The following is a 24,131-nucleotide window of genomic DNA, read 5'->3' as shown; positions in this document are numbered from 1 at the left end:
GCATTTGTTATTCAACAAACAATCTTTGAGTATCCTTTTTTGACCCATTCTCACCCCCAACGACGGTACTAATTACACATAATATGCTATTCCTGACTATTATGAGTTACTTTTGAGCACGCAATCAAAAGTTATACATTATTTTGTGTGTGTCCCTTTTTTCGAGTTCAGTCTTGATATGTAACTCTTGGAACTTTTGATAGCACGTTAATTGAGAAAAAAGAACAAATTATTCATGTGCATAAGCAATAGCATGGGACGAACATCAAATTATCGCTCTTGTCGACTTTTTGGACTCCATTTAGGTCTCATATAAACTGTGCAAAATTTCAACACAATCGGCAAAACTATATATTAGCGCAAGCGATTCTAAGCTTGCATACGATTCGGTTTGAGAAATGTTACACTTTAAATAAAAAGAAAATCGCGTTAAGTACTGTTCCTTTGAATTCCACTAAGAATTGGCATCCTTTGACAGATACGTATTTCGACCTCAACTGTAAGGTCGTCTTCAGTGTCTTGTACTTGACTCGACTGTCGACCTAACAAGCTCAGGTTAATCATCATCATGTTAGACTTTGTTTATGCCTAAACTACGATTCGGAATAATAATACTCACAACGTGGGTAGATCACCTTATAATGGTGCGTTACGGCGTAAGATCTACCATAACCAATTTTGAATTCGTAATTTCCCAGCTTGGTTTAAATGCAGGAAAATTATAAGATCAAAATTGGGTTTACTTTTCTGCGTTTTGTTTTTTTTTTTTGTATTTATTTTTGTTTTTTCACTACTAATATACCATTTGTTTCCGTGTTATTTGCTGGATTTTAACTTCAACTTTAAATAAATAACGATTTGTTTCAGCGCTGTTCAGGTAAATAAAGTTGTAATTGTATTATAAGTCAATTAACATTCTATGTATCATAATCATATCATTTATTGTTTCAGGTAATATCAGGTAATTGGTCAACTATAAAATTATATATATTTGAATTACATGATACTTGGGATATCGGGAGGGATAGCCTACGGAAGCTAAATGAACTGGTTTCTGGACAAATGTTCGTGGGGTGGCCAGACTTTGTCACGAGATAACAACCATCGTGTTGTCTTCCGAAGGTCTCCAGTAAATTAAGCTTACCCTGCTACAACAAACCATCAGGTATATCATTCCCTTCCGGTATGTCTCTGCAGCCATAGGTAATCCTTGCGCTGATGGTGGGTACTACTGTTCGGAATAAGGATGTCATACTGTAGTTGGAAGTTGGTGGCATCATTGTTGCCAATTGTCTGTATACCCCGTGTCTGTATAACTATTGTTATGTACGACTCGTGTATGCGTGTCCACTGTACAACCCTTTTTGTGTGAAGTATTGAACCTAAATACTGCAATGTTTGTTCGTCTAAAAATGACTAAGATGCTTAAAAAACCACCATAGAACCTAGATACAAATAATATTCCTTGTGACTCGCAGTACAAGTGATTATCAGTAAGAACACTGCTAGGGAAAGGACACGTAAGGGGAATGGCACTAACCTTTGTACACACTCCATAATATTGATTTTTTTTACAAACTATATCTTGTACCGACTTTTCGAACCCTCTAAGCAGAATACCCTCTTCAAATGAGTGTAATCAGTTTCGTACCTTTTAATTCCGCCCTATGTTCATACTTTATTCCAATATTGAATTTGTACAAACTAAATTTAGTCTGTAAATTCCACAATTCTGGAGCTCGATTTGAATAGGTCGTATGTGCTTTTGTCGATTAAAAATTAGATCAGTTGGATTCACTTATTGTAGCGAAAACCGTTGAAATTGAACAAAGTTGATACATACAGCAGAATCCTCACAAAATAAGCTTTCCTTTCCATCATTAAAAGTCTCAAAAATATCTTCCATATTGATACAATAACTAAAATAAACTGATCGAATTTTATATCGACAAAAGCACATACGACATATTTAAATCGAGCTCCAGAATTGTTAGTGCGATTGTTTCTCGGCTATGTCGAACAGTACCTTTATTGCCCAAGTAAGTGATAGGTTCAAATTAGTTGAAATCTGCAACTTACTAAAGATAGCGCGAATAATGAATAAAAAACAGTATTTGTTCATAATTACATATTCTGGAGAATGTTTCTACTTCAATGCTACCAAAGTTTGTGGTGAAATTAACAATACACTGGTGTGAATGGTGTGAATTTAACTATGAGACATGGAATTGCCTAAATCTGGGGAGAATTCTGTCATAACGGCAAGTCATCAAATTTCTCTCTCGCTCTACGACAGGCCCACCAGTTACCCACAAACGCTAATTTCCATCAGAGCAGTTTTGATGTTCCAGCTGCATAATGCATGTAACGCAAACAAAACACCTTTGCGCGTCTGTTGCGCACGTGCGAAGCTAAGACACCCACCATTTCTCTTTGCTCCATATGTTTTGAGTCCTCTCGCGCACCTTATTGGTTGCTACACTCTCTCCCGCTCTTCTTGTTGCCTTCGCCTTCAGATGCCTTGACAACATAGAACACGCAGTTTTTCATCTCTCGCTAATAAACAAACAAGCTCACCTAATTTGGTGGCGCTCACATCTACAGCCGCAAACATTGCGTATATGATTAGTCGCCGCAATAACAAAACGGGGAATCTAGGGGGTCATTCAATAATTACATAACGGGTCATATGATAACAAAGACAGGGAATAACTCACGCACCATTCATTAATTACGTCAACCCACACAGAAAAATCATGTACCATTACGTAATTAATGCTCGGTTCCTAATTTGACAGACAGATAGTTTACCGTGCTCTTCTTTTTCACATCACACGTGAAGTGAACACTCACACAATCGAACGGCAACCGCATCAGAGCTACGTCGCTCTCTCTTCCTTAATTCTTTCCCTCTCGCCGAATAAGCAAGCACTTCCTCCATGCAGTCGAGCATCAGAACCAGCAGCATCGTCTTGGCTTTGTTGACGCGACTCTGCCTTGCATCCTCTCTACGGGCCGTTCGATTCTTCACTTGTCATCGGGCTGCCCGTGCGTTCGGTCGTGTCGTTGTTGGTTCGTCTCTCTCGTCGCGGTTGGTCAAGACTTTCACCCTGCGGTGTGGTGTTGTTCCCCGCCCGCCTTTTAGGGAGGGCTTTTCTAAATTAAAATTGGCGTTTTTGCTAAAAGGTGTTTAAATAACGTCGTCGATTGAGTGCGATAAGAATTGGACGATTTTGCCGTCTGGTTGCTTCGGCCACGGCCTAGCTAGCTGGTGCGCTCTGCGCCGCGCTTGTGTTGGTGTTCTCCAGCGCCTTTTTCGTCGTGAGGAGCAGTAAGAGATGTTTTCGTTTCGTGAGTGATTGAAGAGTTTGGTGCATTGAGTGGGTTTTGTGAGGTGTTGTGCGGAGAAAAGTGAAATGTTTTGATCTCGTTGTGGCGATAATCGATAGTGCGATCGATCCAGTTTGGCCGTGGTAATTTGTGTGTTAAAATCCGAGTTTGTCTGCTTGTCTGTCTGTCTGTCTATCTGTCAGGGGGGAGAATCAAGACAACCAGCAACTGAATCCAAGTGGCGAAGAGTGGAAGAAAGAGTAAGCAAAAAATAAAACCTCCTCCTCGTCTGGAGAAGTCGGCTGAAGCCAGCAGCATCAGCGGGTGACCCCGTTGGATTCTTCCTCGTTTCTTCTCGATGGTCAATCTCGGTATTATATTTCATAGCCGTTCTGGAAGTGCAGTGTTATTGGTGTTGTTGTTGTTCCAGTTGATCCCGGATGATTATTGAGCTGCGGCAAAGAAGGCAGCATTTATTTCTGTGTTCAGTGATTGTGTAAATCCGGCTTGCATTTGCATCGCGAGCGGTTAAACTGCATAACCGCAATCAAAACCTTTTTATACATACCTCCAGCGAGTTAGTCACAAGTCTGTTTTGAGTGTGGGGCCAGTGCATTGTCATTGTCAGTCAGTCAAATAACAATCCAAACGGCAACGGACCAGCTCAGAAGAGGCAGAAGGACCCGGTTTACGAAGGCAGACAGAGCAAAATCTGACATCAGGTGGCGGAGAGCGAGAGAGAGAGAGAGGAACCCCGGACGGAAAGCACAAGTAATTATTATACCCTTGAACGTGGTGCATATGATTCCCAGCATCGCAATGTATTATTACGATTTTTCTTTCTTTCCTTTTGTTGTTATTTTCGTGCGAACATGCTAAAATGTTAGTTCTTGAATAAGCTTTGGCGGATAAATTTGAACATTACGTGGGACGATTAATGATACACTGTTTCGATACAGCAAGTTTCTGAGATACTGGAATGAATACTACTGGCGAATAAAGTGACCGAAGTAACATTTTTAGTTCCCTTAGATGTGACAATAAATACCCTACAGGAGGTTATCAAAACCATTTCTGAGAAGGTTTTACATGTTACTTGATTTTGCGATACGATCTTGTGGTACGCCATAGATAAGATGTGGTATGTGATTTTCGATCTACTTCAACAATTCGTTTTCTAGTTCTAAAAATGTACAACTGAAGTGAGGCTTAGAATAAATTTGTAACAAAAATCACGAGTATTCAGTGAATTGCAAATTATTAATGATGAAAAAAAAAACAAAAAATATGTCGGTTAACAATGTCATTAGTACTTAAAGAAGTAATAAAAATACTTAACCAATAAAGATGAAATCTTGTACCGTATCAGGGATCAAACAAATCCGTCAAAGAAGCTAAGGCAATCGGAAATTTATTTCCGGTCTATTTCAAACAATACAGTGTTGACAAGATTTTGTCAGCCTCTGATTGCATTTCCGGTGATTCCTTGAGGATTGACTGGAAAATCCCGAGCAAATCTCTAAAAGAATTTCTGAAGGAATCCTAAGAGGAATCCAAAATGAAATTTCTAAAAAAAGTCTTCAAAAATTCCTGGAAGAATCGCGTCAGCAATTCTTGAAAAAATGCTCGCATGAATCACCGGAAAAACCTTTGAAGAAATCTCCTCAGGAATTTCCGAAGGATCTTGTGGAAAAAAATCCTGGAAAAACTCCTGATGAATATCCGGAGGAATTGATGAAAAAATAACATAAGAAATATTTGCAGGGATTCCAGGAACAAAAATTCCTGTAGAAATCATAACAGGAATAACTAGAAGAATCTCACTTGGATTTTCTGAAAGGATCTTAGAGGAGGAATCCATGGAAACAATAATAAGAAAGTCCATACAGAGTTCATAGAGAAATCTCTGGAAAAATTGCAAGAGAGATTAATGGAAAAATTCTAGAGCAAAATTAGATGAATTCAAGCAGGAATTTCTGCGAGAAACCTAGCATGACTTTCTGGAGGAATACATTATGGACTTTCTTAGAGTGAGAGAATACATGTAGAAATTCTTGCTGGTATCACAAATGGAATCATGAAGAAATTCTATCAAATAATTTAGGGGATTTTTTGGAAGAATCTCTTGCAAAATCTCTGGGCAAAGTCTGGCTGATTACATGTGTGCTCACCAAATTGGCTATATGTACTAAAACACTATGCTTTTTAATTTCCTCTGCAAACAATTAACGTAGCCTGTTGTTGCGGTCACAAGTCTACCAAATTACTTCTCTTCTGGGATTCCTCCAGGTTAACTGGTTAGGATTGATCCAAAAAATTATGATGAGATTTATGTTGTATAGATTTTCTGCTTGGATTTCTTCAGGAATTGCTGTCGGAATTCTTCCAGGGATTTATCCATTAGAAACCCCTAAGAAATTCGTGGTGAGATTCCTCCAGAAATTCTTGCTGTGATTCCTTCGAGAATTTCTGCTTCGTTTCGTGTTGGAACGTCTTTTACTGGTGTTTCTCCAAGAATTCCGCCGGAAATTCCTCCAGGAATATTTGCGGGGATTCTTTAACGATATATTCAGATGTTTCCTTTTAATCACATCAAGTTGTGTTGATTTTTACAGAATCTTCGCCGACGTTTCGATCCCTTATAGGGTCTTTTTCAAATATCGATACAACATCAACAACCAATTTAAGTAAGCCATCGTAAAACGATCAAGTGCAATAGAAACACCAAAACAGAAGTAATAGTGATACTATAAATTTAGTCATAGCATATCCATCCCCATAAAATAAAGTTTCCTATGATAGGCCGGTGTGCAACCCTTTCAAGGCCAACTTTTTTAAGATTGAAAAATCTTTTTTCAACTTGTTGAATTAGTATCGAGGCTTGAAAACGGGATCGATTAGATAAGATTCTGTAAAAATCAACGCAACTTGTTGTGACAGAAGCCCCCATCCAGACAACCAGGAGTCGCATAAGAAACCACGTTGTACATCGTATAAGTACTATTTAAAGTCACTATCACATATATGTACGGCTGACTGACAAATTTCATCGCATATGATGTTATTTTTTGAACTTATTACGATGTATCAGGTAGAGTCATATAAGAATACAAATAAACTTTTATAAGGTATGAGCACATCGTAGTAGATGATATTCTGATGTTTTATTGCGATGGGCTTTACTTACTCGCAAAAGCGTGCGAGCGAACATCGCAAAGTGTCAAATGAATTCGCATAATTGCGTACTACGATGATTATACGACTTCGCTTGGCACTTTTCTTGTTGTGTCAGTTTACCTCGCATTTGTGTATGGATGAAATCGCATAAATGTACAAATAAACTCGTTGAAGTGTGCATACAAACTCGTATAAGCTAGAAGCGTTTTTGTTGGCATTACGCGATTTGATATGTGATAAAAAATAAAGAGTTTTTGTTGCATTGTGTATACAGTGCCAAAAAGCTACAAAAAAGTGAACAGCCATAATTATGGTTGCAAAGTCATCATTTTTTGTTTAGTTGACTTGATAATCAACAATGGGAGGTGCTAGCCAGAGAGGGTCAGAGAAAACTTTACGGGAAATTTTTAGCCTGCCAAACACGCACAGTGCAAGTGAACCAAGTGCATTCCAACAAACACTGAGGTGAGTTAGAATATCATGATAATTAATCAGCTTGTTTCATAAGTGGCGTTTGGTGTTGTGTGTGAAATGTTGCTCGACAATCCAGAGGTCATTAGTTCGATATCGAGCTGACAGATTTTTTTTTTAATATTATTAAATCGCATAAGATGCTCAATTGCGTCGCAATAGTGCACGCGGTGCATCGCATAAGATATCGCTTCAAGTCATATTATATATATGACGTCATATAGCGTTATTATTGTTCCGTCAATGCACGTATAGCGCCTTCATAAGGTACGTATAACATAAACATAAACTTCATTATACGTGCAAATTGGTTGTCTGGGCAGTGAAATATTCAAACATCCCAGCCGAAAATCACCAACAGTTTCCCTTTAAGATGATCCTTCCTCAAGAAGCTTGAGATTCTTTCAGAAATTTCTGCTGGCATTCCTCCAAAAAATCTTGTCGGTATTCCTGCAGAATTTCATTCTAATTATTTCTACATGTTCTCCTGCAGCGATGCACGTGGTTTTACCCAGGAATTTCTCTAGGGATTTTCCGAGGAATTCTTTCAAGAAATTCTGCTAGAATTTATCCATATATGTCTACTTTGATTAACCCAGAATTTTCTGCTGGAGTTCCTCCAAGAACTTTGTGTAAAAACTCTTTCAGACATTTTACTAAGAATTGATCATGCATTTTTCCTGCTGGGTATTCTTGCAGGGCTCTATCCAGTAATTTCTACAAGAACTCCTCTAGTGATATATTCAAATATTTCTGTAGATATTTCTGCAATATTCCATGAATACATCTACGGATGGCACAAATTTTCCATATGAAAGAGAACGTGCTGACCTACTGATGAATGAATCAAGAGATTTTTTTTTTGAGAATTCCGCTTAGGATTCCTTCAGGGATCCTTCTAGGAATGTCTGAAAATGTTCCTCTAAAAATGCCTTCAGTTATTACTCATACAGGAATTTCTCCAGAGATTTTACTAGGATTCCTCTATTAGATTTCCCAATTGGGTATCCTCTTTGGATTTCCCGGGGGATCATTTTGAAATTTTGCCAGGGTTACCTTGATATTCCTATACGAAAATCTGTTTGTATTGTCACTGAAATTCCTTTGGAAAATTTTGTTGTAAATTCTCTTGGAATTAATTTATTAACTCATTTCTGCTGCGATTCCTCCTGTACATACTTCAGATATTTCCCCAGTAGATTTTTTTTCAGGAGTTCTTTCATGGATTTCTCAAAAAAAAATCATCTGATGTCCTAACAGAAATTTCTTTAAATATTGCAAAAGCAACTCCTTCAATGATTTTTCAGGAAATGCTCAAGGAATTCCTCCAGTGATGCCTTTAGGGGTTTGGGGCTGTCCATAAACCACGTGGTCATTTTTTTTTGGGACTTTTCAAACCCCCCGCGTGGTCAATAGTCCATACAAATTTTTTTATTTGTCCATACAAAATGGTCATTGGCCGAAACCGCCCCCCCCCTTGACCACGTGGTTTATGGACAGCGCCTTCTACGGAGATTGCAGTATAATTACTTCAGAAATTATTTAATTAAGGTTTTTGCAGAAACTACTAATGGGAATCCTTGAGGGCTAAATTCCGTAATTCCTCGGGTAAATTCTACAGGAATTCCTCAAAAAGTTCTCCTAACAAACCTAACAAACCAGCCAAGGGCTGAAAGTCTCTTTAATAAAGACAAATCAATCAATCATTTTTTTAGAGATTAGGCTCTGGAAAGGCAGTGATAACTTTGCCATTTCGGGCAGTAAGATTGATGACATACTTGTCAATCAGATGTTGGTTTATTTTTATTCGTTGACAGCTAAATCTAGAACGTATGATTTAAGCTACGCTAACCAGCTTCGCTTCCGCTGCCGTCAACTGTCTTCTGTAGACCATAATTTCTGGGAGAAGACTGTGTTCCAGAAGAGATGTTATGGCAGAAGAAGAAGTAAAAGATTCAATGCTTCTGCTGAAAAATACAAAAAAAAACATACCAAAGCACTGAATATTCATTTTTAAATTTCCATTTTTAGTGCCCTTAGCACTCACTAGAACTTTTTATTCCAAAGTAGACCCTCCCCACCATCTCCATAACCCCTCATTCGCTGTTACTGTTAGTGACGAGCTCAGAACATTTTTTTTTTCTTAATTTAAAAAATGTCCGATTTTTTTCAGCCCAAAATGCTACCAGGGGCTGACACAATCGGGTCCATACTGTAGTCGTTATTACGATTCTTTAGTTAGTTCGTTTTTTTTTTGAAGAATTTTTGTTTTGCCATTTTTCTGGATGTGCCTTCTTTATTTTCTCCTGGAGTTTCGACAGGAATTCTTTCAAAAGCTCCATGAGGAATTGCAATTCTCTTAAAATTACGCAAGGACTATCTTCCAAGATTCTAACGATTTTTCTGATATTCCTCTAAAATTTTATTCTGAAATTCCTTCCAGAGTTTCATCCGGGGTTCCCTCAGAAATTCTTTCTGTGATGCTTCAAAGAGTTCAGTCTGGCATTTTTTCGGGAAATCTTTCACACACATTAAAATTCGCCAATTTCTGTAATAACAATCGACGAAGTTTCAACACCGACGAAGTTTCAATAAGAACTTCTGACTTCTTGAAAATATACTAGAATTCTGAAATAATGGAATTCCTTCAGGAATATCTTTAAAAATTCGTTGGAGAACTCTCTGCAGTTTCCATCTGAAATTGATTTATTTAGCGAATACAATTTTTCTGTTTACTGTTACTCAATTGTTTAAAAAGTGTTTTTTTTTTAATCAAAAAAAGAACAACTTCATGGACACAAATTTCATTGTTATGCTAGTAAAATTTAAAAAACAATTCTTATGTCTGAATGACAGATTTTTTTTATTTGTATAAACGAGATTTTTAGCCCTAGGCTAGTTTATCTCGGGACCCACGCTTTGCTTCCCTTCTGATGGAAAACTCACATTGAGTGAGTTTTTCGGAAGTGGGATTCGACAACAGGTCCTCGGCGTGAGAGTCAAGTGTTCTAACCATCACAACAGGCCCGCTCCACCTTTTTTTCCTTTGGCATTCTTAAATTATTACGGCGTTTGCTTAAATGAATTTATCATGATATTTCTCTTCAGATTTCTCGACAGTTTTTCAAAACCATCTCCTGCAAATCTAAGGAGAATTTCTTCGGCATTTTCTTCAGAAACGACTCTGATCAAGTGCTCAGAAACACCAGCGAAAAAAAAAAATCTATACCGGGCTAAAGGTGTGCAACAAGTCCATCGACGACAATCATTTCCAATCGCATTGTCAGATGGACAAAGAAAAGAAATAAAATAGGGAATAGAACACAATAAATCAGGCAAAAAATAGTCAGTGATGGAAATATTCGGCACAGAACAAAAAAATAGCACTTTCCACATATTTTTTTCAGGTAACTTCATCGTGAATTACTCCTACAGTTTTATTTAGGTATTTCTTTAACAATTTCTTTGGGAACTCAAGAATTCTTTCGGTAATTCCTTTTGCAATGCTTTAAAGAAAACTTCCGGTGATTTCTTAAGAAACTACGTCCTCAAGGCATTCTTCAAGCAATTTATATACACTCCCGATCAAAAGTTTGGGGTCACTCCCTCCAAAACATGTCATTTTCTTGGGCCTATATCTCCGCCAATTTGCGTCCGATTTCAAAATCCTAGGCCTCATTCGAAAGATAATAACTTTGAACATGATTTTGGTGATAGTTTTTCAATAATATTTGTATGTTAACTTAACTCAAAGTTATAAAATTTTCTAAAAAATGAATATAAACTTATGGCAGTGTCGCTGGAAATTGGGTCGACCAAATTTTAAGATGAGAGCGGCAATATAACCTATTTTCTATTAGCTTTCAACTGCTTTTTACCAAACTTGGCTAAAAAATCTAGGAAAAAAGTTATTAAGTAACTTAACTCTTGATGTCATCGACCAAAAGTTTGGGGTCACCCCTCAATATGATGTATCGGCCATAAGTTTGGGGTCACTGTCGCAAAACATGTAAAACTGATTTGGTGATATTTTCGCCATCTATAGTTCAATTTTAATTCTTTTCGGCTCATTTCAAAGATAATTAACTAAATTTATGTTATGTAAAGTTAACACATTTCAACGCATTCCAAAAAATGAGGCAATTTTACGTTAAGTTTTATTATGTAAATTTTAACAAATATGTGTGGTTCAATGACTATGCAGTAAGTGCCATTCATTATGTTTCAAATAAGCCAAGCAGCAGTTAAATTGGAAGAAAGATGACCAAGATTTCAACAAATCACTTATCTATGTTTTACGATAGTGACCCCAAACTTTTGACCAATACATCATATTGAGGGGTTACCCCAAATGTTTGGTCGATGACATCAAGAGTTATGTTACTTAATAACTTTCTTTCTAGATTTTTTATCCAAGTTCGGTAAAAAGAAGTTGAAAGCCAATAGAAAATAGATTTGATTACTTCTCTCATCTTAAAATTTGGTACACCCAATTTCCAGCGAAGCTACCGTAAGTTTATATTTATTTTTTAGAAAAATTGGCAACTTTGAGTTATGTTTACATACAAATATATTTGAAAAAATTTCACCAAAATCTTGTTCAAAGTTACTTTGACTTGTTATCTTTCGAATGAGACCTAGGATTTTGAAATCGGACGCAAATTGGCGGAGATATGGGCCTAAAAAAATTACATGTTTTTTGTGGAGGTGACCCCAAATTTTTGATCGGGAGTGTAGGACGTAATGCAATCATTTAAAATTGTTTGAAGAATTTTTTCGACAATTTTTGAGAGTTCTTATAGCATTTAAAAAAATCGGCCTTTGCTAATTTATCCAACTTTTTTAAAGGATTTCTCGGATTTTTTCCTGTATAGAGTTTCTTCCGATCAATTATTAAGAAATATAAAATTTTTAAGGAATTCTTTCGCAATTGGCTTCGAACCTCTCTGAAAATTTTCTTAGAAATTTCTCAAAAAAATCTTTTAGGAATTTCTGCAACAATTACTTCGACAAGTCATCCATAAATGCCGACTTTCTCCAGCACATTACATAGGATTTTCCCTGCAATTTCTTTATGGTTTGCCCGCATTTTTTTGGGGAAATTTCTATAGAAACTTGTTTGGGAACTCCTCTGTCATTATTTTAAACCATCCATAGAATTTTTAGCAATTTCTTATGGAATTCATCTGGTATTTGGTTTACGCATTTCTTCAAAAATTATTTTACTAAACGTTTACAAATAAGGTCAAACATTTGAGGAAAACTTAGGGAGGGATTCTGAAAAGTGTTTCAGGATGCACATTAGATATATGAATATAGCCCAATGGTGGCAATAAGCAAAAGGGTGTCTAGGAATCTAATAAACGTTGGGCCTGATAGTTGAATCCTTCGCTAGGAACTCCTTCGGAGTGTAGAATTGGCTTCAGTTAACGAACCTAAAGAAGTTTAGGAAACTTCTTCAGAATTAAGAGGTGCCTCCAACATTCAGGAAATTCCATTAGGTATTCCTACGACAATTTTTTCAGGTACTTTTATAGCAATAACAAAAAATACTGGAAATACCGGAAAAATTACTAAAACAGTTGCCAGATCACAAAATGCAAATAAAACCGTCTTGGACTTAAGGACAAACGTCTTGAAATCCCGCAACAAAAGTGCTTCAGAACTTCAGACGCACAAATTTCAAGAAGCAAGCTTCAACAACAGTACATAAACATTGAAATAAATCGATTTTTCCATAACTGTCTTTTGTAACGAAATGAGATACATTGTCAAACATTCATGCTTGGCGTGTATACTAGATACAATATGAGGTGCGAAATCACTGTATTACTTCAATATGATATCCTGAAGTTTAATTTAATGAACGAAACTTTTATAAAAATGCTCTTTTTCAATGAAATATACGATTTATTAAAAGTACCCTGAAATATATTTTGTTGTTGAAACTACCAATTTCATAGTAAATTCCTGTTAATTCCACTAAAACACTGTCAATTTAACTAGCAGTACTGTTAACATTACCAAAAGTCATCCAAATTTAACCGCTGGGCATTGTATTTTTATCCATGCCGTGTTGTAAGATGCGTGTCCAGGAAAATTAACAATGTTTTGTTAAATAAAAAAAGAAAATCGGGTTAAGTACGGTTCCTTTGAATTCCACTAAGAATTTGCATCCTTTGACAGATACGTATTTCGACCTCAACTGTAAGGTCGTCTTCAGTGTCTGTACTTCAGTGTCTTGTACTTGAGTCGAGTCAAGTACAAGACACTGAAGACGACCTTACAGTTGAGGTCGAAATACGTATCTGTCAAAGGATGCAAATTCTTAGTGGAATTCAAAGGAACCGTACTTAACCCGATTTTCTTTTTATTTACAGATATTCCCCTAACAAGCCCAGGTTAATCATCATCATAATGTTTTGTTGTTGAGGCGACTACGCTTTTAGTCAAATTTACTGCACTGCATTGTTACTGCATCATATTTCAGTGAACTTAACAGATTTTGTTGTCGGTTAAGAATCATGGGTACGGTTAGTAATTTTACTATGGAATCGGTAATTTCAACAACAAAATTGATTTCAGTGTAGGCCATAAATTCGTTAAGCCATTACCTACCTTTAGGCGTTATTCGCGGTTTGGAGGATTTTAATCCTAAAATAACTAAAAAAATACATAACTTCTAAGAATTTGTACAACATATTCGAAATCAGCGACCCTGAATTTAGTTAGTAAGGGTATTTTAAATGTTACCTCAAATCAACCAAATCAAAAAATCGATTTAAAAGCCTGGTTAAGCTTGTTTAAACGTTTTACAATACTTTTTCAAGTAGCTTAGCACATACTCAGAGGGCCAGTACTTGTTTTAAAAATATAAAACAAGTAACGTTTGCTTTAATAAGAGAATTATTCAAGAAAGATCGAAAATTTTGATCAATGTTACCCCGTGTTACGGTTCCAATCTTAAAAATTCGCAAAAAAAAATGCGATCTATTTGGAAAAGCTGTCCCTTTTTGCCAATGAGCGAAGACTGGATAAACAAGAGCGGCTTGGTTCGATGCTTCGTTCGGCAGATTTGAGAAATTCGCGAAAAACAGTCATTTCAGAGTCTTACCTGGCGTTTTTTATGGAAATTCTGGAAAATATTTATAAAAGAAACAAATAAAATTCTCCAGAACTCGTTCGACATTTTTTCAAGACCTGCTTTGAAAACTTCCAGTGTTTTTATTTAAGAAACTCATCCGGCATTCTTTTTGGTAATTCCCATAGAAACTTCATCAGATTTTTGAGAAATTCCCTGGGAAATTACAGAATTAATTAATTCAGAGGCCGTTTAAATACTTTGGCATTCATGTACTCAACAAAGTCATGGGTATGATGAACTGATTGACATAAAAATTGCAAAAAAAAAAATAAAACACATGCCCCGGTGGGAATTGGAATCACGACTTCCAACTTGCTAGACGGATCGTAGCTTGGAGGAGAGAAGCGCCCTACTAGAGAATTGGGAGTCGTGGTTCGATTCCCACCGGAGCACTTGGTTTTCTTTTTGCAATTCAAATCTCAATTTGTTCATCGAACATGTGTTCTGTTGTGCACATGGATGTCAAAGCATTTATCACAATCTTAGGGGATGCTTCATGGAATTGCTTGACGTTTCCGTTCTTCGACCAGTCTCTAACACAGAATTCATGTTGTTATTCATTGACTTGATAACACTATCGCGTCGTGGCGCGATTAAATAAAATCCAAACCACATCGCTGAATCAAAAATCTTGAAGGTAGATTAGGTTTTCGTTCTCGTTCATGCTTTCAGAACGGAAGAAAAACTGTAAACTCGAAACTCATAAAACAATCACCGTTAGTTAATCCGTCAATCGTGTTGGTATCTATTTGATGACTGACTTGCTCTAGTTGTCGGATGCTTCCACGATCCATGAAACCGCACCAAACCATAACATTACCATAACTCTGTGCGCTGAGCTCTGTGCCGCTAGCTGCCTACTCCTCAATTATTATCATCCGGATGCTCTACCTCTACAGTCAATGGGTATGTAGGTACTTAACCCTCGGTCCCATCAATGGCACAGAACGAGGAGCATCCCCTGTTTCGTCAATCGTCTTCAACCGGCTGACTTCGTCTTCGTGAATGTTTTTGCCGTAATATTAGAAGTCATTTTCCAAGCACCGTATCTAACTGTCATTTGAAATTGAAATACGCATTGGGAGAGCTAGTAAATGGCTTGTCACTCCGTTTGAAGCACAGGGCCTAGGTAACTACAACAAATGGGAAAAGATTTTTGCGATAATTGCGATAATAGAGATGATACCAAGGAATGGAATGAAACAATTTTGTCATTTGAATGTATGTATTACCACAAACAATTCGTTGAATTACAGTCACGTATGTGGCAACCCTAATCCCACCTAATACATCTGACAGAAGCAACCTCTATCGCGTATCCACAATGGAATGCTTTGTGGATACACAAATGTTTACATACAAGATGTTGGATTCTGGCCTCGCACCCTGCTGATTATAATCCTATGAATCTAAACAACAGCTAATCAAATTTTAAACGCATTGAATCAAGAGTAATGCCATTCAAATGAATAACTGATGCAATGAATGAGTAAAGAAACTAATTAGTTGTCTTTGCTCAATTCAACTATTTATGCTGATCCTGAGTCAATTGACAGAAGTGTTTTCTATGGCTGCTCCAAATAAGCTGCCATACAGCACAACATTCGTTGTACTGCCATTGAAATCGTCTCTTTTTTTAAGTTGCTCTGGAGCGATTAGAGATGGAATCCAAAGGCACAGCAGCGGCGGAAGACACCCAAAATACCAACCATTTGGAAACTGTGTCACACAATCGCACTTTTTGTGCTTCATGGCACGGGGACCCAACTGGATGTTTGTGTTTCTGACTCTGCCTTTAGCTTTGTCTTTCCCTGGGATAAATGTGGAATGTGTGTAACGAACCTTGGATTTACGACGTCGGTCGTCAACGACGATGACGAAAACGGCGACGACGGCGACTACGGCGATGAATTCGAACGGAAGTGGAAATGGTGATTCGGCAATAACGTCGTCGTCGACGTCGTTACATGCTACTGCCACCCACGTCTCTGCTGAGCTTGATTTTGGATTTAAATTTGAAAGCCGGAAAAAGACACTTTGGACATTATGTCCAATGGATGCTGATTGAGTGATGAATGCCAGGACTGGTCAATTCCAGGGTGGTACGTTCTCAGTGGAGCTCAATATGTGATAGAATTTAGATTAGGTATTGACAATTGACTGATAGATATAAAATCTAAAGTTAGCCTCGTTGACAGACGCGTCAACTTGGTCAAATTATTGGGGGGGTAAAACCATGCTTCCCCCCCCCAAAGTTGGCGCCTATGCTCGTTGATAAGGCTTTGAATCGCCAATCCGGAGAAGACGGGTTTGACTGCCGTTCCTGTCGGGAACATTTCTTGATATCCCTGGGCATAGCGTGTCATTGTGCTTGCCTCACAATATACAAATTTATGCAATAATGGTAGGCAAAGAAAGCCCCTTCAAAAATAATAGCTGTAGAAGTGATCTCAAAGAACACTAAGTTGAAGAGAGACATGCCAAGTTCCACGCCACAAAGAAAATGAAGATATTTAAAATAACCTCACATTTCAAACCTCAACTGTATAATTCTTCTTGGACATCTTTTTTCTTTTTTTGTGTTTACGTCCCAATTACGACAGAGTGTGTTCCTCAGCCTGTTACTTCAAGCTTCCAGAATCATTAGGGTGAAGATATGACGAAGCCACACCTTGAATTTTCAAGAGCACAAATCTGAAGAACCAAATGAGCGGCCCAGATGCAAAGGGGTGTAAGTGACCATTTTGTCGATTTTGAGCTGAGCATATCAAAGAATTCTTCAGATTCCAAGCTTTCAGGAACTTTTTTAAGTTTATTTTTACGATGATTAGAAAAATGACAATAAATCGGAGAAAATTGGGTCGATTTTGCAACTTCATACATTTTGTATGAGATAAAAAAATGGTGAAAAACTTTAAACGTCATTTACTCGAAAGTAGGTTTTTGTCACTTACACCCCTTTGCTTCTAACCCCCTCAAATGTCGGTTTGCGCTGAAAAGTTGATCGATTGGTCACCACCAGCGAGTAATCAATCGATCAACTTTTCAACACAAGCCTATATTAGGTTTTCCAGATTTCTACCCTTAAAAAAATCTAGTTGTGGCTTCATCAAATCTTCACCTTAATTGAATGTTTTATTTGCCAATAGATCATTTTTTCATTCGAATGTCATGTGGTGTTGAGGACGATGTTATCGACAACGACAGCAAGACTCGGTTTCCGAAAATTTAAGCAAACTCATCAAATAAATGCTCAATATATTGACCAGATTGAATACGTCTTCGACCACAAGCTTTGATTATTCAACTGTGATCTTGACCCCTGAAAAATATTCCAATTTCTATCCGTACTACTGAATATTTATTGAGATGTTTTCAACTACAAAATTCACCTTTCACAATGTTTGCAATTTCACTGACTGGTTCTATTTAAATTTGTCAAATCGAATGCACTATTTTTTATCCTTAATAGCTGTACTTCTCTACTAATTGTTTACGAACACGAGCTAAGGAGATACTTTGGAAACTCTTATTATGCACCTGGCTGGGAATGCATAAATAAAAAAAAAGGCATAAAAGAGCGAATTTTGTTCTTAAATTAAGTTGTGGCTTTGATGGGAAACTAAGTTCGCGAGAACAGGTGTTGCCTCTGGGCATTTGAGATGGTGACAAGGGGATATCCTGAAAGTTCCCAGAGAACCCAAAATAATCGGGTTCCAACAGGCTTCAGAGGCATTTCAAGCGATTTCTGGGGCTTTTTAAGGACGTTTCGACAGATGGCGCTTCAGTTGGATTACGGAGTAATGACAGTAGCTATGGCACAGCCGACCAGGGGACATTTATAGGGAAGAGCAAAGGGATGTTGCAGATTCATTTCAGGAGGCCCAAGGGTGTTTCAGGGAGTACTGGGAGATCTCAGGGACGTTTTAAGGGGTTTTCAGAACCCTTCATGATAATCAGGGGCGTTTCAGGGGGTACCAGGAGTTCACAGGGGCATGTCAAGAAGCCTCCTGGGGGTCTGAAGGGCATTTCAGGTGACCTCAGGGACGTTTCTCTAGGTGCCAGAGAAGTTCCAGAGGATCAAAGTACTGTTTCAGGAGGTTTTGGGGGGAGTTCCAGATCTCATGAACGTTTCAAGAGGGTCACATGGGGTTTGAAGGGGTATCAGGAGATTTCAGGGGCATTTCAGAGAGTCCCAGGGGGTTTCAGGGGTATCAATAGATCTCAGAGGCGTTTCGAAAAGGTCCCAGGAGATCTAAGGAACGTGTCAGGGGGTCTCAAGGAGTTTTGATAAATACCAGGAGGTCTCAGAGGCGCTTCGAAGGGTCTTAGGGAGATTACACGGGGCCTCAAAAACTCTCAGGGTCTCAGTTCCAGGGATGCTCCAGAGGTACTCAGGGCGGTTCAGGGATTTCAGGGGCTTTGAGAAAGTTTCAGGGGTACCAGGTGATACCAGAGGCGTTTCAAGTGGATCCCAGGGGGTTTCAGGAGGTACCAGGGGCCTTTCTGGGGATCTTAGGGTTGTCTCAGGGTGTGGTGAATGCGGCCCTGTAGAATACGCGCATGGTAATATTAAACCATTCTCAGAAAGTATACATTTTTTTTCTCCCCTGTTGGGGAAATTAAGCCACTGCGTCCAAGTATACATAAAACATAAGCACAAGTGCGATCGCGCCACCCGGGCGATTAACGCATTATGATGATGTAGGATAAAGGGTCACGTAACACCACCGATCGAGTGTGAAATAGATTTTAATAAAATCATTCTTAGTTCATACAGCAACAAAGTGTGTCGCGTTCTCGGTTTTATCACAGTTTCCGCGAAGAGCTTGTACCTCATCACGTTGGATTCCGTTGGGACAAGTGATTTGGGACAAGAGATGGGGGTTCCAGGAAGAATAAGGGGGTTCCAGGGGGTCTTAGGGACGCTTCGAAAGGTCTCAGAGTGCCCCAGGGAAGTTCCAGAGAGTTTCTGGGGTGTCTCAGGGGGTCTCAGGGAGGGGGTTTCTCGGGGCCTTTGGGACGCTTTTCAAGGGGTTCCAAGAAAGATCCAGAATGTATCAGTGTGTTTCAGAGGGTTCAAATAGATCCTAAAGCTGCTGCGACCCTCTTGAAATGCCCCTGAGATTTCTAGGTATGCTCCTGAAATCCCTCGGTTCCCCCTTGAAACGCCTCATAGATTTCCTAGTAGCCACTGAAACTCCCTGAAATGCCCCTTGAACGCATATGAAACCTCACGATACCCCTTGAAACGCCCTGGGACCTCCTTGAAACACTCCTGAGATCTACGGTACCCTTTTAAACTGCCTAAAACGCCCCTGAAACCCATCGAGATGATCGTGAGATCCCCTGAAACCCCCTAGGAACCTCTTAAAACGTCCCTTAGAACTCTTGGTATTCCTCTTGAAACCCTCTGGGACATCATTGAAAAGCCCCTGAAACCCTGTGGAACTCCCCTGGAACCTTTAAGGTCTCTGGAAACCTCCTGAATCTCGTCGCCACCTTTTCCAGAACATATTGGTGTAGATTTGAGAGGCTTTCCAGCTGTCGACTAGCTAGATTAGGGTATCAGTATTGGGTACCAGGGGTCTCGTACCTCCGGAGAAACCTTGGGGTTGGGCGTTGGTGCTCCGCTCTCGGCACCTTCAATGGTTTCGTAAAAGAGCGTCCATAAATTACGCAGCATTTTTTGGCTGATTTTTTACTCCCCCTCCCCTCTTGTAGCATGTTTTCCCATACCTATACATAGCTCGTCACGCAATCCCAGCCTCCGCCCTCTCCCCTGAAAAGACACGTCATTTATGGACGCTCCCTATGTGAGGGAGTAGAATTTTAGGATGCCTTCAACTTCCATCAGGCTGTTGCGGAGAACCCTGTCGGTTCGAGTTCTCGGAAGCTATATCTTACCCAAGATCTTTTTCACTGATTGTACCAACCTTTCCCAGCATCACCCCATGTGTGGACAGCTTGGAGGCAGGAATGTCCCTTTTGGTATTCGGTGTCACGAATTCCTGCATAAGCTGGTCCTTGTCCAATAGTCGAACAGTTTTGGGATTCCTTGTCTGGCCATAAAGTTCCGCAAGGCCATAACGCAGGAGCTGGCAATGAGTGAGTGTGCGGTTTTTATGTAAATAGCACGTACTCCATCTCTTCTCGGCACGTCTTCCCATAACGACTTGTCTTGGCCCGAAGTAATCGATCGCGACAAAGGAAAATGGTCGAGAGTAAGCCAAACTGGAGGAAGATCGGCCATAACTGGTGGTTGCGGTTGAGTTCTGTAGCGTTCTTGCAGGTGTCAGGCCATTCGGCCGAAGGTCATTAGGCCGAAGGTCATTAGGCCGAAGGTCATTAGGCCGAATGGTCATTAGGCCGAATGGTCATTAGGCCGAATGGTCATTAGGCCGAATGGTCATTAGGCCGAATGGTCATTAGGCCGAATGTTCATCAGGCCGAATTGGGTCTTCTTCTTGCCGTTACGTCCCCACTGAGACAAAGCCTGCTTCTCAGCTTAGTGTTCTATGGACACTTCCACAGTTATTAACTGAGAGCTTCCTCGGCAAATGACCATTTTGCATGTGTATATCGTGTGACAGGCACGAAGATACTTTATTGATGCTGAATCTACTGATATTTTACCCATGAATTTTTCCTTCTTTTAAACATAGGCTGTTCTTTCTAGTATCATTGCTAAAATAGTTTTTGGCGCAGAAACTGCTGATATTCAATTCATAAATTTTTCCTTCTTTAAAACATAGGCTATTCTTTCTAGTTTCATTGTTAAAGTAGTTTTCGGCAAAAAATTTTTGGAAAAAGTAAAAACAACAGATCTCTTTACAGGCTCATAACGGCTGATTTTCAATTCGTCCTGATGACCATTCGGCCTAATGACCATTCGGCCTAATGACCGTCGGCCTAATGGCCTTCGGCCTAATGACCTTCGGCCTAATGACCCAGCATCTTCTTGCAGTACTGGCGCTGTCGATGACCTTTGTTGCAAACACTACGGAACCGTGGAATCCAAAACTTCTGGTGCAGTTCGTTAAGAATAGTTTCGTGGTTGAGGTGGTGGTAGCGCTCATGGATGAATTGCACCAGCAACACAGCTTCAGCGTTTCAGCGTCAACATACTGACAACCGCTTATTCTTCCCTGCGTGCGTAGCACTTCATGGACGTCTAGAACGATGCAAGCTTGTAGAGTGAACTTCTAATTCTAATCCTTTTTTTCATTTTCCTTCTCGGTACTTCGGTACGTCGTAGGGGAATTGTGGGTAAAATGAACAGAAGGGGTAAAATGAACAGGGTGGTGTTTTACAGCAATTAGCGTATTTCTGCATGTTTCAACGATTGGATTCTGTGTGATAGCGTAAATCATCATACTTCTGCAGATTTTGAACTTTGAAATTAAATAAACCACTTAATTATAACGAAAAGTTAAAAAAAACCACGTGAAAAATATGCTCTGATGTTAAATTGAACTTATCTGAATTAAGATCCATTCGTATATTTTTCGCGATTATGGCATATGTAATGTCATATTCCAATAATGTACTCCCAAAAGACAATATTCAGTTGAAAAAAATAATTAGGTTATGCTTTGAATACAATTTTAGGAACAATTTTAAAACCAGCACGACTTGGGGGTAAAAAGAATAGCTGGTTCAAACTGTATCCATTTTTTATAAAAATTTTGTACAATCTCGGTATATTGAAATTTAGAATATATATTATGACACAACTAGAGCAAAAAGTTAAACAAATATATTTTTCACTTTTAAAATAAGATTTTTATCCTAAAAACCGCTTATTTTAGTACATTTTTTACAAATAATGATTCCAGCACATTTCAAATTTAATATCAAAAGTTTTAAAAGTGTAGCATATAAAGTTTACATTGAATTTGTTGGCCTATACCTGAATATATCGGAATTTAAGCTAGTTTTTGAAGACATGTTCATTTTACCCCCATCGATTGTTCATTTTACCCACACTATTTTTCATGACTCTGTTCTCTTGCGTTTTTTGCAATCGAAAATAATGTGAGAAAATTGTACTTTTTATCAATATTTTCTTCCAGAACTCTATGATGTAACAGGGTAAAAAAGAAAGATTTTGTCATACATATATCTATTGGAAAAGACGACAAACGCTTAGGGTGTTCATATTACTTCCAATTCCCCTATGCATCAAGCTGAGTTTGCTTTTCAAACTAGCTGCCTTAGTATACGTACGCTGAACATACGCTGTGATCCGTACAAGCTTTCGCCAGTTGGAATATTTGGCGAGTTCGTAAACTGCGTGCGCATTTAATGAGACAATACCTTCTTCATGATATCTCTGCTGCGCTGACCTGATGCTTTGTTGCTGCCACATGAAATCCGGCCTCGAAAACCATCGGCTCGATGAAGAGAGGCCAGACATCTTCTTCCACTTCGTACCTTCATTAGCCACGTTCAGCTTTCTCGGTATCACACTCGCAGCGGCGAAGACGTGCAACTGTGCAACGATGTTAACGGTTGGTGTGCGGTAGCACCGGGGAATCGAAACTGAGTCTTCTTCGTACTGCATGAGCCAATTTCTCTACTTTTCTTTTCTACTTCAGCCTACCTTGGAAATCTAGATTTCTTGTAGTAGGATCTTGTAGTAGGATTTTCAAGAGCGTTTGCGAGAAGTCTCACACAGTGTTGGTAAAAACTCAAATTCTCAAATCTCATGCTTGAGTTGTTTCACGCGCGATTCTTGACTCGCCAAACTCACCGCCGAAAAAATCATGCATGAGTTGACTCGCGATTTCACTCAATGCTTTATTTCTTGGTATTCTTATTACTTACTTCGATGTTTTTAGGATTATATGATAGAACAAAAGCAAACCTATCGTGCAACAACATTGGATGCCGTTCAAATTGATTTGGGTTCGTTTTACAAGCGAACGAGATTTCGGTGCTTGACTCGTGAGAGCGAGATTTTGCATGAAAATCTCGCGCGTGAGAAAATGATTCAGCATCGCGCGCGAGTTTGCTCACGCAGGAGCGGTTCATGAGTGTGCTTTGAGTGTGATTTTACCAACACTGGTCTCACAGGGTCATAGACTGACATAAGAACTCGCAGCACTTCCCGCTTGGTGGGAACTTGTTCTCCGAATATAAGAATCTTTGGAATTGTAAACGTAAAAGTATCGCTATTCGTATTCCACCACTTTCCAAGAACTTTCTCGGACGCAAGCTCTGCATATTTTTTTTTTCAAATCCTTCTGGAGAATCCTCTGCCCTCCCATACAGTCTAATAGTTCTTTAGAGTTTGACAGCCATCCCTGGATCTCGAATGTGCCTTCGCTGTGTATCTGACGTACATCCTGCGCGAGCTTCACGGCTTCTGCTTCGGTTTCAACGCTGTCGAGCATATCATCCACATATGTACGTCCACTTGCCTATCGCCTCCACAGCTTCCGGATACTGACTCTGCAATCGAGCTGCATTGAGATTATTGACGTGCTGTGCACTATTTGGCAAGCAGCTTGCACCGAACGTCATCACCTCCATCATGTTCGTCTGAGGAGCCTTCCCGGGGACACCATCATTCCACAAGAACCGCTGCAAATTCTGATTGACGGGCATGATCCTGACTTGGTGAAACATTTCACGGATATCTCCTGAGATCGCCGAGTGGTATTCACGAAACCGTTGAAAGACGTGCTGCAGTGGGGTAACCTAATTTGGCCCTTTGTACAGAAAAGAGGCTGTCCTTAAGGTGAATATATAACGAAGCCACACCTCGATTTTTCAAAAGCACAAATCTGAAGAACCGAATGTCGATTTGCGCCGAAAAGTTGATCGATTGGTCACCACCAGCAGGTAACCAATCGATCAACTTTTCAGCGCAAACCGACATTCGGTTCTTCAGATTTGTGCTTTTGAAAAATCGAGGTGTGGCTTCGTTATATATTCACCTTAAACCACTGTGGGATACACCCTAATGCATTACTGAATCCATCTACATTCCCATTCTCTAGCA

At 39.1% G+C, this 24,131-nt stretch overlaps 1 protein-coding gene across 2 annotated transcripts in view; it reads left to right on the top strand.

The window, feature by feature from the left end:
- Positions 1-2,867: 2,867 nt before the first annotated feature.
- LOC115259572 (putative uncharacterized protein DDB_G0286901) overlaps positions 2,868-24,131 on the top strand; it is a 156,128-nt gene continuing 134,864 nt past the window's right edge. For both annotated transcript variants that reach the window (XM_062846757.1, XM_062846756.1), the window contains exon 1: positions 2,868-4,101. The gene's annotated coding sequence lies outside the window, so the exon portion shown is untranslated. The remainder of the gene's footprint in view (positions 4,102-24,131) is intronic.

This window comes from Aedes albopictus, chromosome 1 (assembly GCF_035046485.1).
Source record: "Aedes albopictus strain Foshan chromosome 1, AalbF5, whole genome shotgun sequence".
Lineage (NCBI taxonomy): Eukaryota > Metazoa > Arthropoda > Insecta > Diptera > Culicidae > Aedes > Aedes albopictus.
This window is presented reverse-complemented; position numbering and strand designations above follow the sequence as displayed.